General features: G+C 38.3%; 1 protein-coding gene across 2 annotated transcripts in view; it reads right to left on the bottom strand.

Annotated features, from left to right (window-relative positions):
* Positions 1-12769, bottom strand: part of LRP12 (LDL receptor related protein 12) — a 71537-nt gene that overhangs the window by 14874 nt on the left and 43894 nt on the right. The gene's annotated exons all lie outside the window — the stretch shown is intronic.

Raw genomic sequence — 12769 nt, forward strand, 5'->3', positions numbered from 1 at the left:
CTGGATTGTTAAAGCTAGTGGATGGCTGAATAAAGACAGCCAAACATTATTGCAAAATTACTGCAAAGTAGTTGTGTAACTTATTTTTAATACTTCCAAATTGTATTACAGGGTCATGAGTAATTTCTGTGTTATTTTTTTAAAAAGGCTTGAAATACAAGGTCTGTCCAGGAAGAGTCCAGCCGCTGTTAATATAACAAGAACGGTTTGGTACATCACTGTACTAGTTAGTGAAGGTGGTGGATGCCATTGAGTGAGCATGTGTACTGTGTGGCCGTTGCATTCAAAATGACTGAGTGAGTAGAGCAACGAATCTGCATCAAGTTTTGTGTTAAGCTTGAACATTCCTCCATAGAAACTATCAGGATGATTCAGAAACTAAAGTCACCTTCAAAAGAGATTTCAGATCATCTATGAGATTCAGGAAAATACGACAGGGCAGCTGGTGGTGATTGGGAGAACTGTGTGAAGTCCCAAGGTGCCTACTTTCAAGGGGGCTGAGGTGACACTGCCCTTTGTCCTATGTACAATGTTTCTTGTACCTTCTTCAATAAATATCTCTATTTTTCACATCACCTGGCTGGATACCTCCTGGATAGACCTCGTAGTCATAATTAAAATATCCTTATGTGGTTAGATATCTGAGTATCATAAAAAACAGAGACGTTCAAACTACTACCACCACTTCCCCGGACTGTGTTCTTGACTATCTGCAGCCCCCACGGGAACACAGTTAACACTTAACCCCCTCTCCCCCATTTCAGCTCAACTCTGACATTTTATTCTCCTGCAACTTCAAAAACAGTCACTGGGCTACAAAAACATACATATATAATCTGTGTTTAAGCCCTCAGTAAAACTTAAAGTTCTATTTGATATAATTTTGACAAATTGAATTATTTGATTTTTAAAGTAACAGATCAGAGGCGTCAGATCAGAAGCAGAAGAGAAGCTGCCAAGGGTACACAGACAGTCCTCAGCGGCGATGGGGCAGTTTTCAGAAGAACAGGAAGTATTCACCGAACTCAAAACCGTGACAGCTTAGAGCCTGCTCAGTGTCCCCTGGCTTCCCAGTGGTCGGAGAGCACGCCCCGTCTACCACCATTACTCACACCTAGCCAGTGCAGCTGAGTGAATAAATGAATCACTGCAAGCAAAGTGCCTGATATAATATGTGGTCTGACATTTCATGCTCTTTGAGTTCTGCTGTTAGTTTAAAAATTAGGTAACCCCATTTGTAGAAAGGCAAGTATCTCTATTACAATTATAATTTGTAATGATGAAAAAAATTGTTTTTGGTAACAGGTTATACTCTGTTCAATTTAAATTAGAATGCTAAGAAGTGTACTATGTAATTTTAAAACCTTTTTATCCACAATGATCAAAATAAAGCAAGCAATATTGCTTAGTCAATCCTTATTTCTATAGAATAACCCATTCCCTGAAAAATAAAACATGCAATTAAGGTTTTAAAAGTACGTTTTACTGCAAAAACAGTATTTATACCTAAAATGGGTCTATTCTGGAGTTAGGGTACATTGCCAAAGGGATACTGTTTTCAGTCGCTTTCAGAATGTGGAGATTCGCGGCACAGAACATAAGGAGGCATGCACCATACCAAGAAGCCAGCACACAATCTGACTGCCAACCCACAAAGCTTCCAGTGCTTCTTTTGTTATCAAATTTTATTGAGGGTAAAATATCCCTTACAAAAAAATTTTAACTTTAATGAATAGTCCCTTAGAAAAAGACTAATTTTAAACAAATGTCACTCGATTTTAAGAGCCTATTAACAATGAAGTACTAGAGTTTTGCTTCTAACTATGCTCGAATACAGTGGTTTTCAACCCTTTTCATTACATGGCACGCATAGAGTAACTACTAAAATTCTGCAGCACATCAAAAGATATATGTTTTGCCTATCTGACAAAAAAAACAGGTATAATTTTGATACATTCACACCAGACAGCTTGTTGTGCTGGCTGTTGTCATTTTTCAGCCTGACCATCTCAGGGAAAAGAGGTCCGTGCCCCGACTCAATAGTCGGGGATTGCGTGTTTTAAAAACTCCTGCAGCACACCAGCTGAAAACCGCTGCTGTAATGAATTATCATTCCAATAACTAATGAAAAGATATCGTAAATCATAAGACTTTTTTCTTTCTTTTTGTCTCTTGTCAAAGCTTTCTGGAGTTGTATACTGAAGAAATTCTTAAGTTCTTAGATATAAACAAACACAACACAAATAATCATCACTCCTCCCTCAAATGTAGAACATTGCTTTTCTTTTTTTTTTTGATTTTTTAAAATTTTAATTGTTGTTCAAGTAGTTTTCTGTCTTTTTCTCCCATCCCAGCCCACCCCTCGGCCCTCCTCACCTCCCTCCCATTTCCACCCCCCCTAGTTTTTGTCCATGTGTCCTTTTTACTTGTTCTGAAAATTGCTTTTCATTAGAAGCTTCATCTACATTAGAGAGAATAATAAATTTTGAGCGCAATTATATTCAACTTAGAAACATAACACTGTACCGACATACCAGTACTCAAATACTCATTAGCTGATTTAACAGCAATAAGATCCATCCAAAAACTAGGTGGGAATAATTTATGAAAAAGCAGACAATTGTTAATTTTTAAATAAATGAAAAGATTAGTTACAGGAGAAAAGTAGAAAGAATTATATTAGGTTTTATTTTTTAAAAATGTCCCTCAAATACCTGATAAGCCCATAGGTGGTGCTCTTCTATAAAAAACTAAAGAATTTATGTTTTGGTATGAATGCTCAAAAATACGATTATGGATATTTTCACACAACTGCCTAAGGAGAATCTATCTCCCAGAAAAAAGAATGGTTATCTTAAAATTCAGTATTTTACATTTCTAATTCAATAAGTAATTTAAAAACAAAACTATATCATCATAATATTGCTCCCTTAACTGGCTATAAATATACGTATTTTGATATATTAATTGTACATATTGGCAACATGACGGAATTTGGCGTTTCATTTCAGATCCAGCCAGAGGCTGTCGATCACGCGTTTCTGCACGTAGCACACAGTAGGGGCGCACAGGTATTCTCCAGTGCAATCGCAACTTCCTCCCTCCTCTACCCAAGAATAAATTCAAATGTTAAAAGAGTGAGATTAATGTTTGAAACCATTGAAAAGAATTTTCCCTCCTTTCTGGATTAATAATTTGCCCCTATATGCTGGTAGATCTGGAATCAGAACACCTAGACTTACTGGCTTTGCTATAGAGCAAATTACTAAACCTTTTTTGCATCTTGGATTCCTCTTGTATCCAACTATATGCAGCTGCTATTTGAGTATCTCTAAGGTCTGTTTCAGCCTTAGGTCACACCCCTCCTCCCCAACCATGATGATATATTTCTACTGATTTGATAGTTCATCAGGATGCGCTGCTACATTTTTCTTTATTTTCTTACTTTGCATTTTTTCTTTGACCCAATGAAATCAAAATTCCAATTCTTAACCCCATAAATATCTTATCTTACAAGGAGGCAAAGGCCATTGCTGACCTCACTGTGAATCCATTGGACCCTCAGTCCTCAGGGTACCTGATCTCTTTAGAGCACCAGAGAGTAATAATTTTTTCTCTGACATTGCACTACACTGACTCTGCCCACATCACCTCTTCCGGCTCTCCTCCTAACTCTGGACTGTGCTAGTTCCCTAGCACTAATCTGCCTTCCTCAGTCAGTTCCTGATATGCTGGTGTTCCTATTTCATTCCCAAAACTTCTGCTCTTACTCTCATTGGAAAATCTCACTCACTCCTAGACTTACAACTATGCCTTATAGTTCACGGGTTTAAAATGTCCAATTTGGAGACTTTGCATAGTCAAATGCCCACTGGACCTTCCAACCTCAATTCAATGCAACCAGAACTGGGTGTTTCCCTAATCCTTCTTTGTTCTATACAGTAGTTCCCTCCTATCTGTGGTTTCGTTTCCATGGTTTCAGCTATCTGTGGGTCAAGCAGGATCTGAAATTATTAAATGGGAAATTCTAGAAAGAAACAATTTATAAGTTTTAAATGGTGGGCCATTCCGAGTAGTGTGATGAAATCTCATGCCCCTCTTCTCCATGCCACCTGGGATGTGAATCATCCCTTTGTCCAATGTGTCCATGCTGTTTATGACCCCCTCCCATCAGTCATTCAACAGCCACACCTGTTATCAGACCAATTGTGGGGAGAAAGGGGCTGGCACCAGAGTCACATCACTTTATGATAGTATATTGTTATAACTGTTCCATTTTATTAGTTATTGTTGTTAATCTCTTACATGCCTAATTTATAAATTAAACTTTATCATAGGTGTAACCGTATAGAAAAAGGACAGTATATACAGGCGTCAGTACCATCTGCGGTCTTAGAATGTACCGCCCACAAGTAAGGGGGGGCCTACCTACTGTATTCTGAATCTTAACGGCCTTTGCATCATTTAGTTAAAGGAATAGTCACTTCACCTAATTCAAATTAAAACAAAACCTACTTTCAGAATACCACCGGCAACCTCACAGATTTCCAAGCAGAGGAAATAAAGTAAAGCCAGGCCCCACGATGACTAAAATCAGAAATGCCCAAGGCAGAAACTGAGGCCCCTTCGGTGGCTCTTAGGGAATCAGGCCTGTTTTATCTTCTACACATTTGACCCAATCTTCCAACTGGCTTCCTCTTGAGTCCTCTATTTTTCTGTCATTCTAGTTTCTTAAAATAATTCCCCATTTGTTGAAAATCGCTCTGCCTGGTATCAGAAGCTGTAACCCCACCATGGCTAAGGCTGAGGGAGTGGCCTTGGACTGTAAGCCAGCAAGGAGACAAAAGCTTATCTCCCTGGCAGGAGCACTGCTTCTGCTGCTTCATTCAAACTGAACCCCAATGCTTGGTCGGTTAGCCAATAACGGGTAAGATTCCCCAAGGGGGGAACAACCTAGGACAGGCACAATCACATGGGAGGCCCCCAAGAAAGGACTTTGAGGGCTGCAGCAAAAGTGGGTGATGGACCCTCGCTCCTCGACTTTGACATAGCCTGAGTCCTCATCGTCTGGGAGAAAAATCTCCTTACCCTTGGCTGCCTTACTTCCCTTCCTCCACCTAAGCCTGAAACAATGACAGGGTGGTGCAGCCCAGCCCAGTGCTGGAAAGGGCAGGTTCCCCGGGTGATCAGGCCTAAGAAAGAACATGTAAATTACTGTGAAACCTTCTTTGTTTAGAATGCTCTCAGTTGAATGATAAGGGTCCAAGAAAAATTAAGTTTGTTCCTCAAAGTCTTATAGCTCTTTGACCCTGACTCAAAATAGGCCCTCAGACGTCTTTGTTATCTATTGTTTGATCCTTACTTCCTAGCAATGAGTAATGAGATTTTACCTGAATTCTTATTAAAAAAAAAACAAAACAAAACAATAAAAAGCCTCTCTGGAGGGGGAACAAGGTGCGCTCCCCACATGAGGAGTGGCATGGTGCCCTCTAGGAGAGAGGGTGGCCAAGGCGCTCCCCATGTGAGGAGTGGCCCCGCTGTCCCTATTCCCCCACAGGACCTGGTTGTCTCTGTGTATGTTTTTAGCATGTTTCGACGAACATCCGCAGCCAAGATGGATACTGCTGGCTGGTATCCTCTACACCCATTCCCAGCTCCTCATGATATTTCAGCTAAAGTACCTACCATCAACTGTAATTTCATTTTTTCTTAGTTTATTATATCAGTGCTATTAATTTTATATTATAGAATACCTTTTTATGTAAAAGATTTTTTGGTGACTTATTTTTGCAATCATTTTGATAACAGTTAAGCCTACACTGCCTCACTTGTAAATGGGGATTAAAACATCCCCTACCACATAAGAGTTACAAGGGTTAAATAACGATTATTTGGTAAAGGACTGAGCACACTGCCTGAGTTACAGTAAACTGTCAATAAATAACATCATCTGATCTGCCAGATCAGACGGGCTGCTTGGCAGCGACACAGGAATGCTGCACTGAGGTGGCTACGAAGTGGCGTGGGAACGAAGGCAGTGATTGTTCGTGTCCTATGTAACTGGGCACCGCTAAGTTCTGGAAGGAATGAGAAATGATACTGTGATTAACTCGTTATCTGACATGAGGAGAAGCCAAGGTAAGAGTGGGGTTGAGACACATACAAAACCTTGCTTTAGAAAATGAATCTTTCTGCTTTAAAACCCAAATGTTTATACGGTTCTGCTAGTTTGAACCTCATCTTCTTAGATTTTGACTATGCTCCCAATTTAGGATATAACAAGCCTGACTTACTTTTACCTATATTTATTCCACTCATACCCTCTCTATTGCTTATCTAATTACTTCAGCGACCTTCCGGTTAGTTCTTCAATGAGAATTAGTTTATATGGAACTGACAAATAGAGGAATCTTGTCAGTATAACACAAAGTTGTGAAAGATTTTATTCCAAGCATATTAATGATTTGAAGTAACCAGAGGCAAGAGTTGTCAGTTTAGGAAAGAATATAAAAACCCGATAGAAGGACCTTCCTTCATTGCAAGAAGGGGTTGTTCCACTGCCTTAAAGAACTGCTTGACTTTCCTCTGTATTAAGCTATCTTGGGAGGCTACACTGAACAGATAGAGAGGTGAAAACATTTCTTCACTACAAAAAGAAAACAAACAAAAACATCTTAATTGATGAGAAATGAGTTATATTTGCAAATGTCTTCAAGGAGGAAGTGTGAACCCCCATGTTTATGGCTGCAAAGTACGACCTGCCACAGGTACGCTGGGTACACTGGGCTGCACTAGTGTTTGGATTGATATTGTAGGTCTGCACTTACAAGGCTTCCCATTTGTAAGGGACCTGTACCTCCACTACTTTTCCCATAAACTTGTTTAGTGTTTCATTTTGCAGAATGTGAGATTTTCAGGAACACATACATAGCACTATGGCAGAAATGATCATATTTTTGTCTTTATTTATTTAGATTTCTTAATATATCTCTTAATAACCAGTATTAACTTTCTCTTCTTGAAACACAAGCACCTACAAAAAACGTATCTAATTGACTTAGGTCATATCTTTAGATATAAACAAACACTTAATCGGTTGGGATGATGATGCTACATGTCTCTACTTTTTATAAATTTCCCCTGAGTCTAGATGGAGAAACCCCTAAATTAAAGGGGTTCTAAACATACATTCAAAAGATTGCGATTTTCAGCTGGGACAGCATCTTCTTCATAGGAGTATGTAGTGATTAGGTTATTTGACTAGCCCCCAAAGCCTATGTAATTCCTAGTGAATCTAGTAGATAGAACATCTGAAATAAAAAAGGGAAATGGGATTATCACAATGCTAGTGGTTCAGCCACACTAAAAGGCTAAATGAAACACACAGTTTTTAATTTATCACGTACGTTGTCAATTAAGGAAGGGAGAATTAAATGAATAAATTAGGTACAGCTTCTCTGAGGAAGCTTGTAATAAAATTTTGAAGTCTGTTGCAGGGTTTAAAGTACAAAGATTTCACTGCCTAGTTTAGAGTAAACAGGCCAAAACTGATTGAGAAATACTCAAGACTCCTCCATGTTTATCCTGGTACCATCTCAATAATCCCACAGCAAAGCAAAGAACTATAATTTTAAAACTAGATTAATAAGCCTTGCCTATTATCTTTAAAGCTATCATCTAAAAACAGAAAGTGTTCCAACAACTTCTAAATAGAGACCATATAGAAGAAAGGATGACTTCAAAACAATGTCAAATAAAATTCCCTTCAATTTGAGATTTCATGGGTTTAAAGCCTAAAAAAAGAGGCAGAATGATTAGAGCTGAACTACTTATAAAAGAAAAAGTACAATTTCCTGTTCCATAGACGAAGAACTGGGTATTTTCAAAACTGACAAGCACTGAACTTCATGACTAAAAGTAGTTGAGACTGAAAGTGACATGAAATCTATGTGCCTTTGGTTTCAATAAGTCACAAAACTCAACTGGGAGTAAAAATTAGCTCTGCTTACTGACCACCCAAGTACGTAACACACATATGAAAAGCACGAAGGAGCATGAAGAGAACCCATCCTCTCACGGAAACTGTAGTTTTGTGATAATGATATGTTTATTTACTGAATCCAAGACATAATTATTCTAGCATACAAGACAATACAGTCCTAAATGACAGAGTGCATAAAGTAATTTTCAGCAATGTATCCTATAGGCATGTGGTATCATTAAACAGAAACACAGGCCCAACAACAAGAAACGTACTGCATTACGTGTAAGTACAGAACAGGAGGGTTTACTTGACTACTGACATAGGATTTCTTCCACAGAATGGAATAGACAGAGCCGGAGTAAAGAGCACATGCCAAATTAGAAGAATTTAATGACAAAACTCCACAGACACCAGTTGAGCCAAGGGAGGCTACTACAAAAGGGAGTAATGTGATCCAAATATTTTGTAAAGATTATAGTTTGCAGTGCTATAACCCGTGGGAAGAGAAACTGATGAGGTAAGGAGATCAGCTAAGAAGCAAATACAGAAAAGCTCACTTATCTGTAACATTTTATGGAAGTTTCACTCTGGAACAAAACTCGCCCTGTTCATTAGCAGAGGATAACATTTATAGTCAGTGGTGGCCACTACCATTTGGCTATGACGTTTTTCGGAGTAGAGAGTGTCTTATAAATATTTACTCCTAATTGGCTGATAAATACAAAAACAATTCCAAATGTTGAAAATACTAGTAAGAAGGGTCTGATTCCAATGGAAAAAAGTACCTACAAATAGCGACGAAATAAAATATTCCTAAGAAAATGGTAGCTGTTGGATAGCCGTGTGGGATGAGCACTAGAGTGCTTCTGAAGGTTAACAGGGAATCACGCGGAGCACTGAAATACGGGATGGGCAAAAGGAGGCTTGCATAACAGAAAAAATATAGTACAATAATTAGTAATACAAGAATAAACTGTTTTGCGTACTCACAATTATAAACCTACTTTTGCTCATGCCTGCACGGTGCCTATGCAAGCAACAAAAGGCACTTTGACACACAAAAATTGGAACATGTAGTTAAGATGAGTAGCATAAAAACCAGATACCTGTTTTCTCACTGCTAACTTAGGAGAGGGTAGCTAAGAATGGTGTAGTTTTAAAGGTGAGATTTCTGGTGCAGGTCAGAAGTTTATGGTTCACAGGCTCAAAGCCTGTAAGTTAACGTGAAGCACGTGCGGTCAGGTCTGTGGATTCCACAGCTGCCGAAGTCATAAAGTGTAAGGCACTTCCTTTCTCCTGTCTTTTATCATTTAATTCTTGGTATTATTACCCCTATTTAATAGATAAGGAGGGGAAATGGAGGCACCAGAAAATTAAGTAATTGTCCTAAGGTCACAGTTGGGATGGGAACACAGGCAGCAGCAGGCTTCCGAAGCTGCACTCTTAGCCACCAGGGCCCAGTGCTGACTAGGGAGCTCTCGGTGACACCCTGAACGATTACCCAGGGTGGGGGGGGGCGGGCGGGGGAACTAGCTCAGTCGAAATTCAAGAAAGATAAAAGTGGTCTATTTTGGAAAAAAGATCTACTGGTCCTATATTAACATGGAGAGAAAAGACAGAAATTTGTAATAACAGAGAAGGAGGGTATCCTTAAGATTTAAAGCTTCTCAAGACCGAGTCCTATTGCTACAAATTTATGTAGGAATTGCAGGCAGGACCAAAATCCTTCTTAGTTTCCCTGGAATAAACAAAACAAAAAACAACCATTACAAACACCATTCTAGGACCTACCGTTAATAAAAATGGACATGCGTACATGAACTAGGGTGAGATCATGAGGGCACTGGGTGCAACTGGAGTGACACGGGGACACAGTGAGGGCCGAGGGAGATGGTTCAGAACAGAGGGAGAGAAAGGGGGGAAGGCAGAGAGGGCTGCGCGGCCAGGGAAAGGCAGCAGTGCTCCGAAAGATGGTTAGTATTAGACAGGCAGGGCTCCATGGCAGTAAAATAGCTCTTAAAGGAGGCAAAAATAAGGTAAAATATAGAAAGAAAAATAGAAAAATAGTTTTCCTAGTTCCAATAGCATCGCAGCATAATATGAAGAAGACAGAACAGTATTCTTAATGGAACTATCTAACCAGCTTTACCCTAAAATTTCTAAGGAGTAAGAATAATTTTGAATTTTGCTAGCAAAGCATAAGATAAGATGAATAAAAATGAATCAACCTTTTATACCCCTTTTTAAGGGCATAAAAAGGCAATTTCTTTTTCTTGAAAGGGTACACAAACTATTGATATGGTACCTATATTTTCCTATTTTAAGCACTACAAAAGGACTATGCACTACAAAAGACTAAAATGCTATGCAAGCTACTATTTCTACTTCCTGAATGGTAAAAATTATTAATTTTTGGAGTTTACTGTGATTCTAACTGGAAACATAGAAGACATAAAGCAGGTATCAGCACATGAGCAAAGATAAAATTCGTCTCAGGGTTCACAATTTCCTAAGCCACCTCTATCAACTTTAACATAATTTGTAGTATATTTACATCTTCTTCTGAAAGTGTTCCAATCTTAGTGTCTTCTGTCAAGGGTAATACCCAGGAATAAACATTATGCTCAGAACATGTTTAAGGGAGGAATAAAGAAAAACTAGCATCTACTTTGCTCTGAATACTATATTTCTGTGACTGCAGTTTAAGATCAAATCACCCCTCACTTCTGTTGGGCTATTAGGCAACTGAAATCCAAAGTCCAGTTTGCTCACCTGCCAAGTGGCTTTTGCACGCCAGCTGCACAGTGCGGCCGATTCAAACCCATGCCTTAGCAAAATGACCAGTAACTGACATGCCAGCATACTTGAGAACTATTCTCAAAGTGAGAAGAAGGGTTATTCTCAAAGTTACAGAGTGGGAAAGAAAATGTGGAATGTTTAAATACAACGTGTTTTTATACCTTTGCTGGATCTGGCTCCAGTGGAGGAACTTCACTTCTGCCAGCTCAGCATCGCACGTGTCTGTCACACTGCGACCCGGTCTGTGTGCTCACACTTACTGTGCTGAGGCTGAGTTTATTTACTGTGCATTATAATGTCATATAAAGTAATACACAACAGTCCCACTATAAATATAATTGTTCAAGAAATACTTGATAATACATGAAATGTTATGATTATGCAATATATAAATATGCTTCACGTAAAACATATTGTATAAGAAAACATTATAAATAAGAACATAGTATATAACATTATATATGAAAGTATAATATATAAAATTATACCACAACCATTACTTTCCTTCCAGAAACTTACAAGGGGCACTGTACTCCAAAAGCTTAAGTGGTCCATAAATAAACTTTTCTGAAGGCAGACAATGCCTTTAAAAATCAATAATATCATAAACCAATTAATGTATGTGATCTTCTCTAAAAACTGTACTGTCTTATATTCTCTACCCACTTTCTTCACCTGAAGGATATTTTCTTGGGTTCACACCACGTTCTACTTTTATATTCTGAAATCCTAAAAACCTTAATAGATTCATTATCACCCTAAGTATAATAAGCTTTCTTTACTCTCAGCATTTGAAACATGGACAGAAGACACTCTATAATATTGGTCAAAAGAACTGCTTATTTTCTTTTTAGTAAGTTTAGGAAGAGGTACAGGTATTTGACTGAATATCTGAAAACATTAAAATCACTTAGGAAAGATACAAAGGAACACTTATACCTGGTACTTTGTTCATGCAACTATGCTTGAAAAATAATTATGAACTACTATCAAATAACTAAACTTTATTTCCCCTCAGGTTCTTTATTTGAAAGAACTGAAAATTCTAAGATATTAAGTGTTATCAGACTTGATGTTCTTCCAGTGAGACTTGAAATATTGTACCATGTTATCAAATTTAAGCCTAAAACTGTAGTTAAAAACAAAAGCCATTTTCCTAAGTGCTCTATACTCATAAAATGTTGCTAATTTGTAAGCAAATTATTTGCAACTTATAAAATAATATATCCTACTTAAAAAGGCTACCACTTAAATTATTTGTTTTAAAGGCTGATAGGATCAGCAGTATCCTAGGTCTTAGAGTACTAGAATAGGAACTATAAAATGCAACACACAAATGCAAGAAAGAGTGATAATTCTGTTGGAATAAACATTCTGAAGGAATAAAGAAAGGACAACACTTAAAAACTACTTGAAGTCTATTTTATATACTCTCCTAATCAGTTCATATGAATAAGGCTTAAAACAGAAAATTCTACAGTAGAATTCTTTCTCAGCTCTCAGAAATGTCAGCTTTGCCTGGCAAAGATTCCAAATCAATTGTAAGGAAGGCCCAGGACCAAGTTTACTGCCCTGCCCAGGTGGTTCATCCGACTGGAGCATCGTCTCATACACTAAAAGGTTGTGGGTTTGATCCCAGGTCAGGGTGCATATAGGAGGCAACCGATTGATGTTTCTCTCTCACATCAATGTTCCCCACCCTCCCTCCCTGACCTCCTCTCCAAAATCAATAACGGAGGTTTCCGCTATAGATGCTATAAGGTAGAAACATTCAGAAGCTTTATCATTGGTGGACTAAGAATAATGTGTTAATCCTCATATGTAAAAACTTTATACTTGAGAAAGCAGCAAGGCCCAACATCTGTTTCTATTAGCAACCAAAAGATTTTTAAATTTCAGGGTAGTTTTTGCCTAACTGTAAGGGAAAACCAATCTCATTCCCTTATTCTTTGCAATGTCACAACTCTGGGCCATGAATCAAAAAAG

The sequence above is a fragment of the Phyllostomus discolor genome, chromosome 7 (genome assembly GCF_004126475.2).
Source record: "Phyllostomus discolor isolate MPI-MPIP mPhyDis1 chromosome 7, mPhyDis1.pri.v3, whole genome shotgun sequence".
Taxonomy (NCBI): Eukaryota; Metazoa; Chordata; class Mammalia; order Chiroptera; family Phyllostomidae; genus Phyllostomus; species Phyllostomus discolor.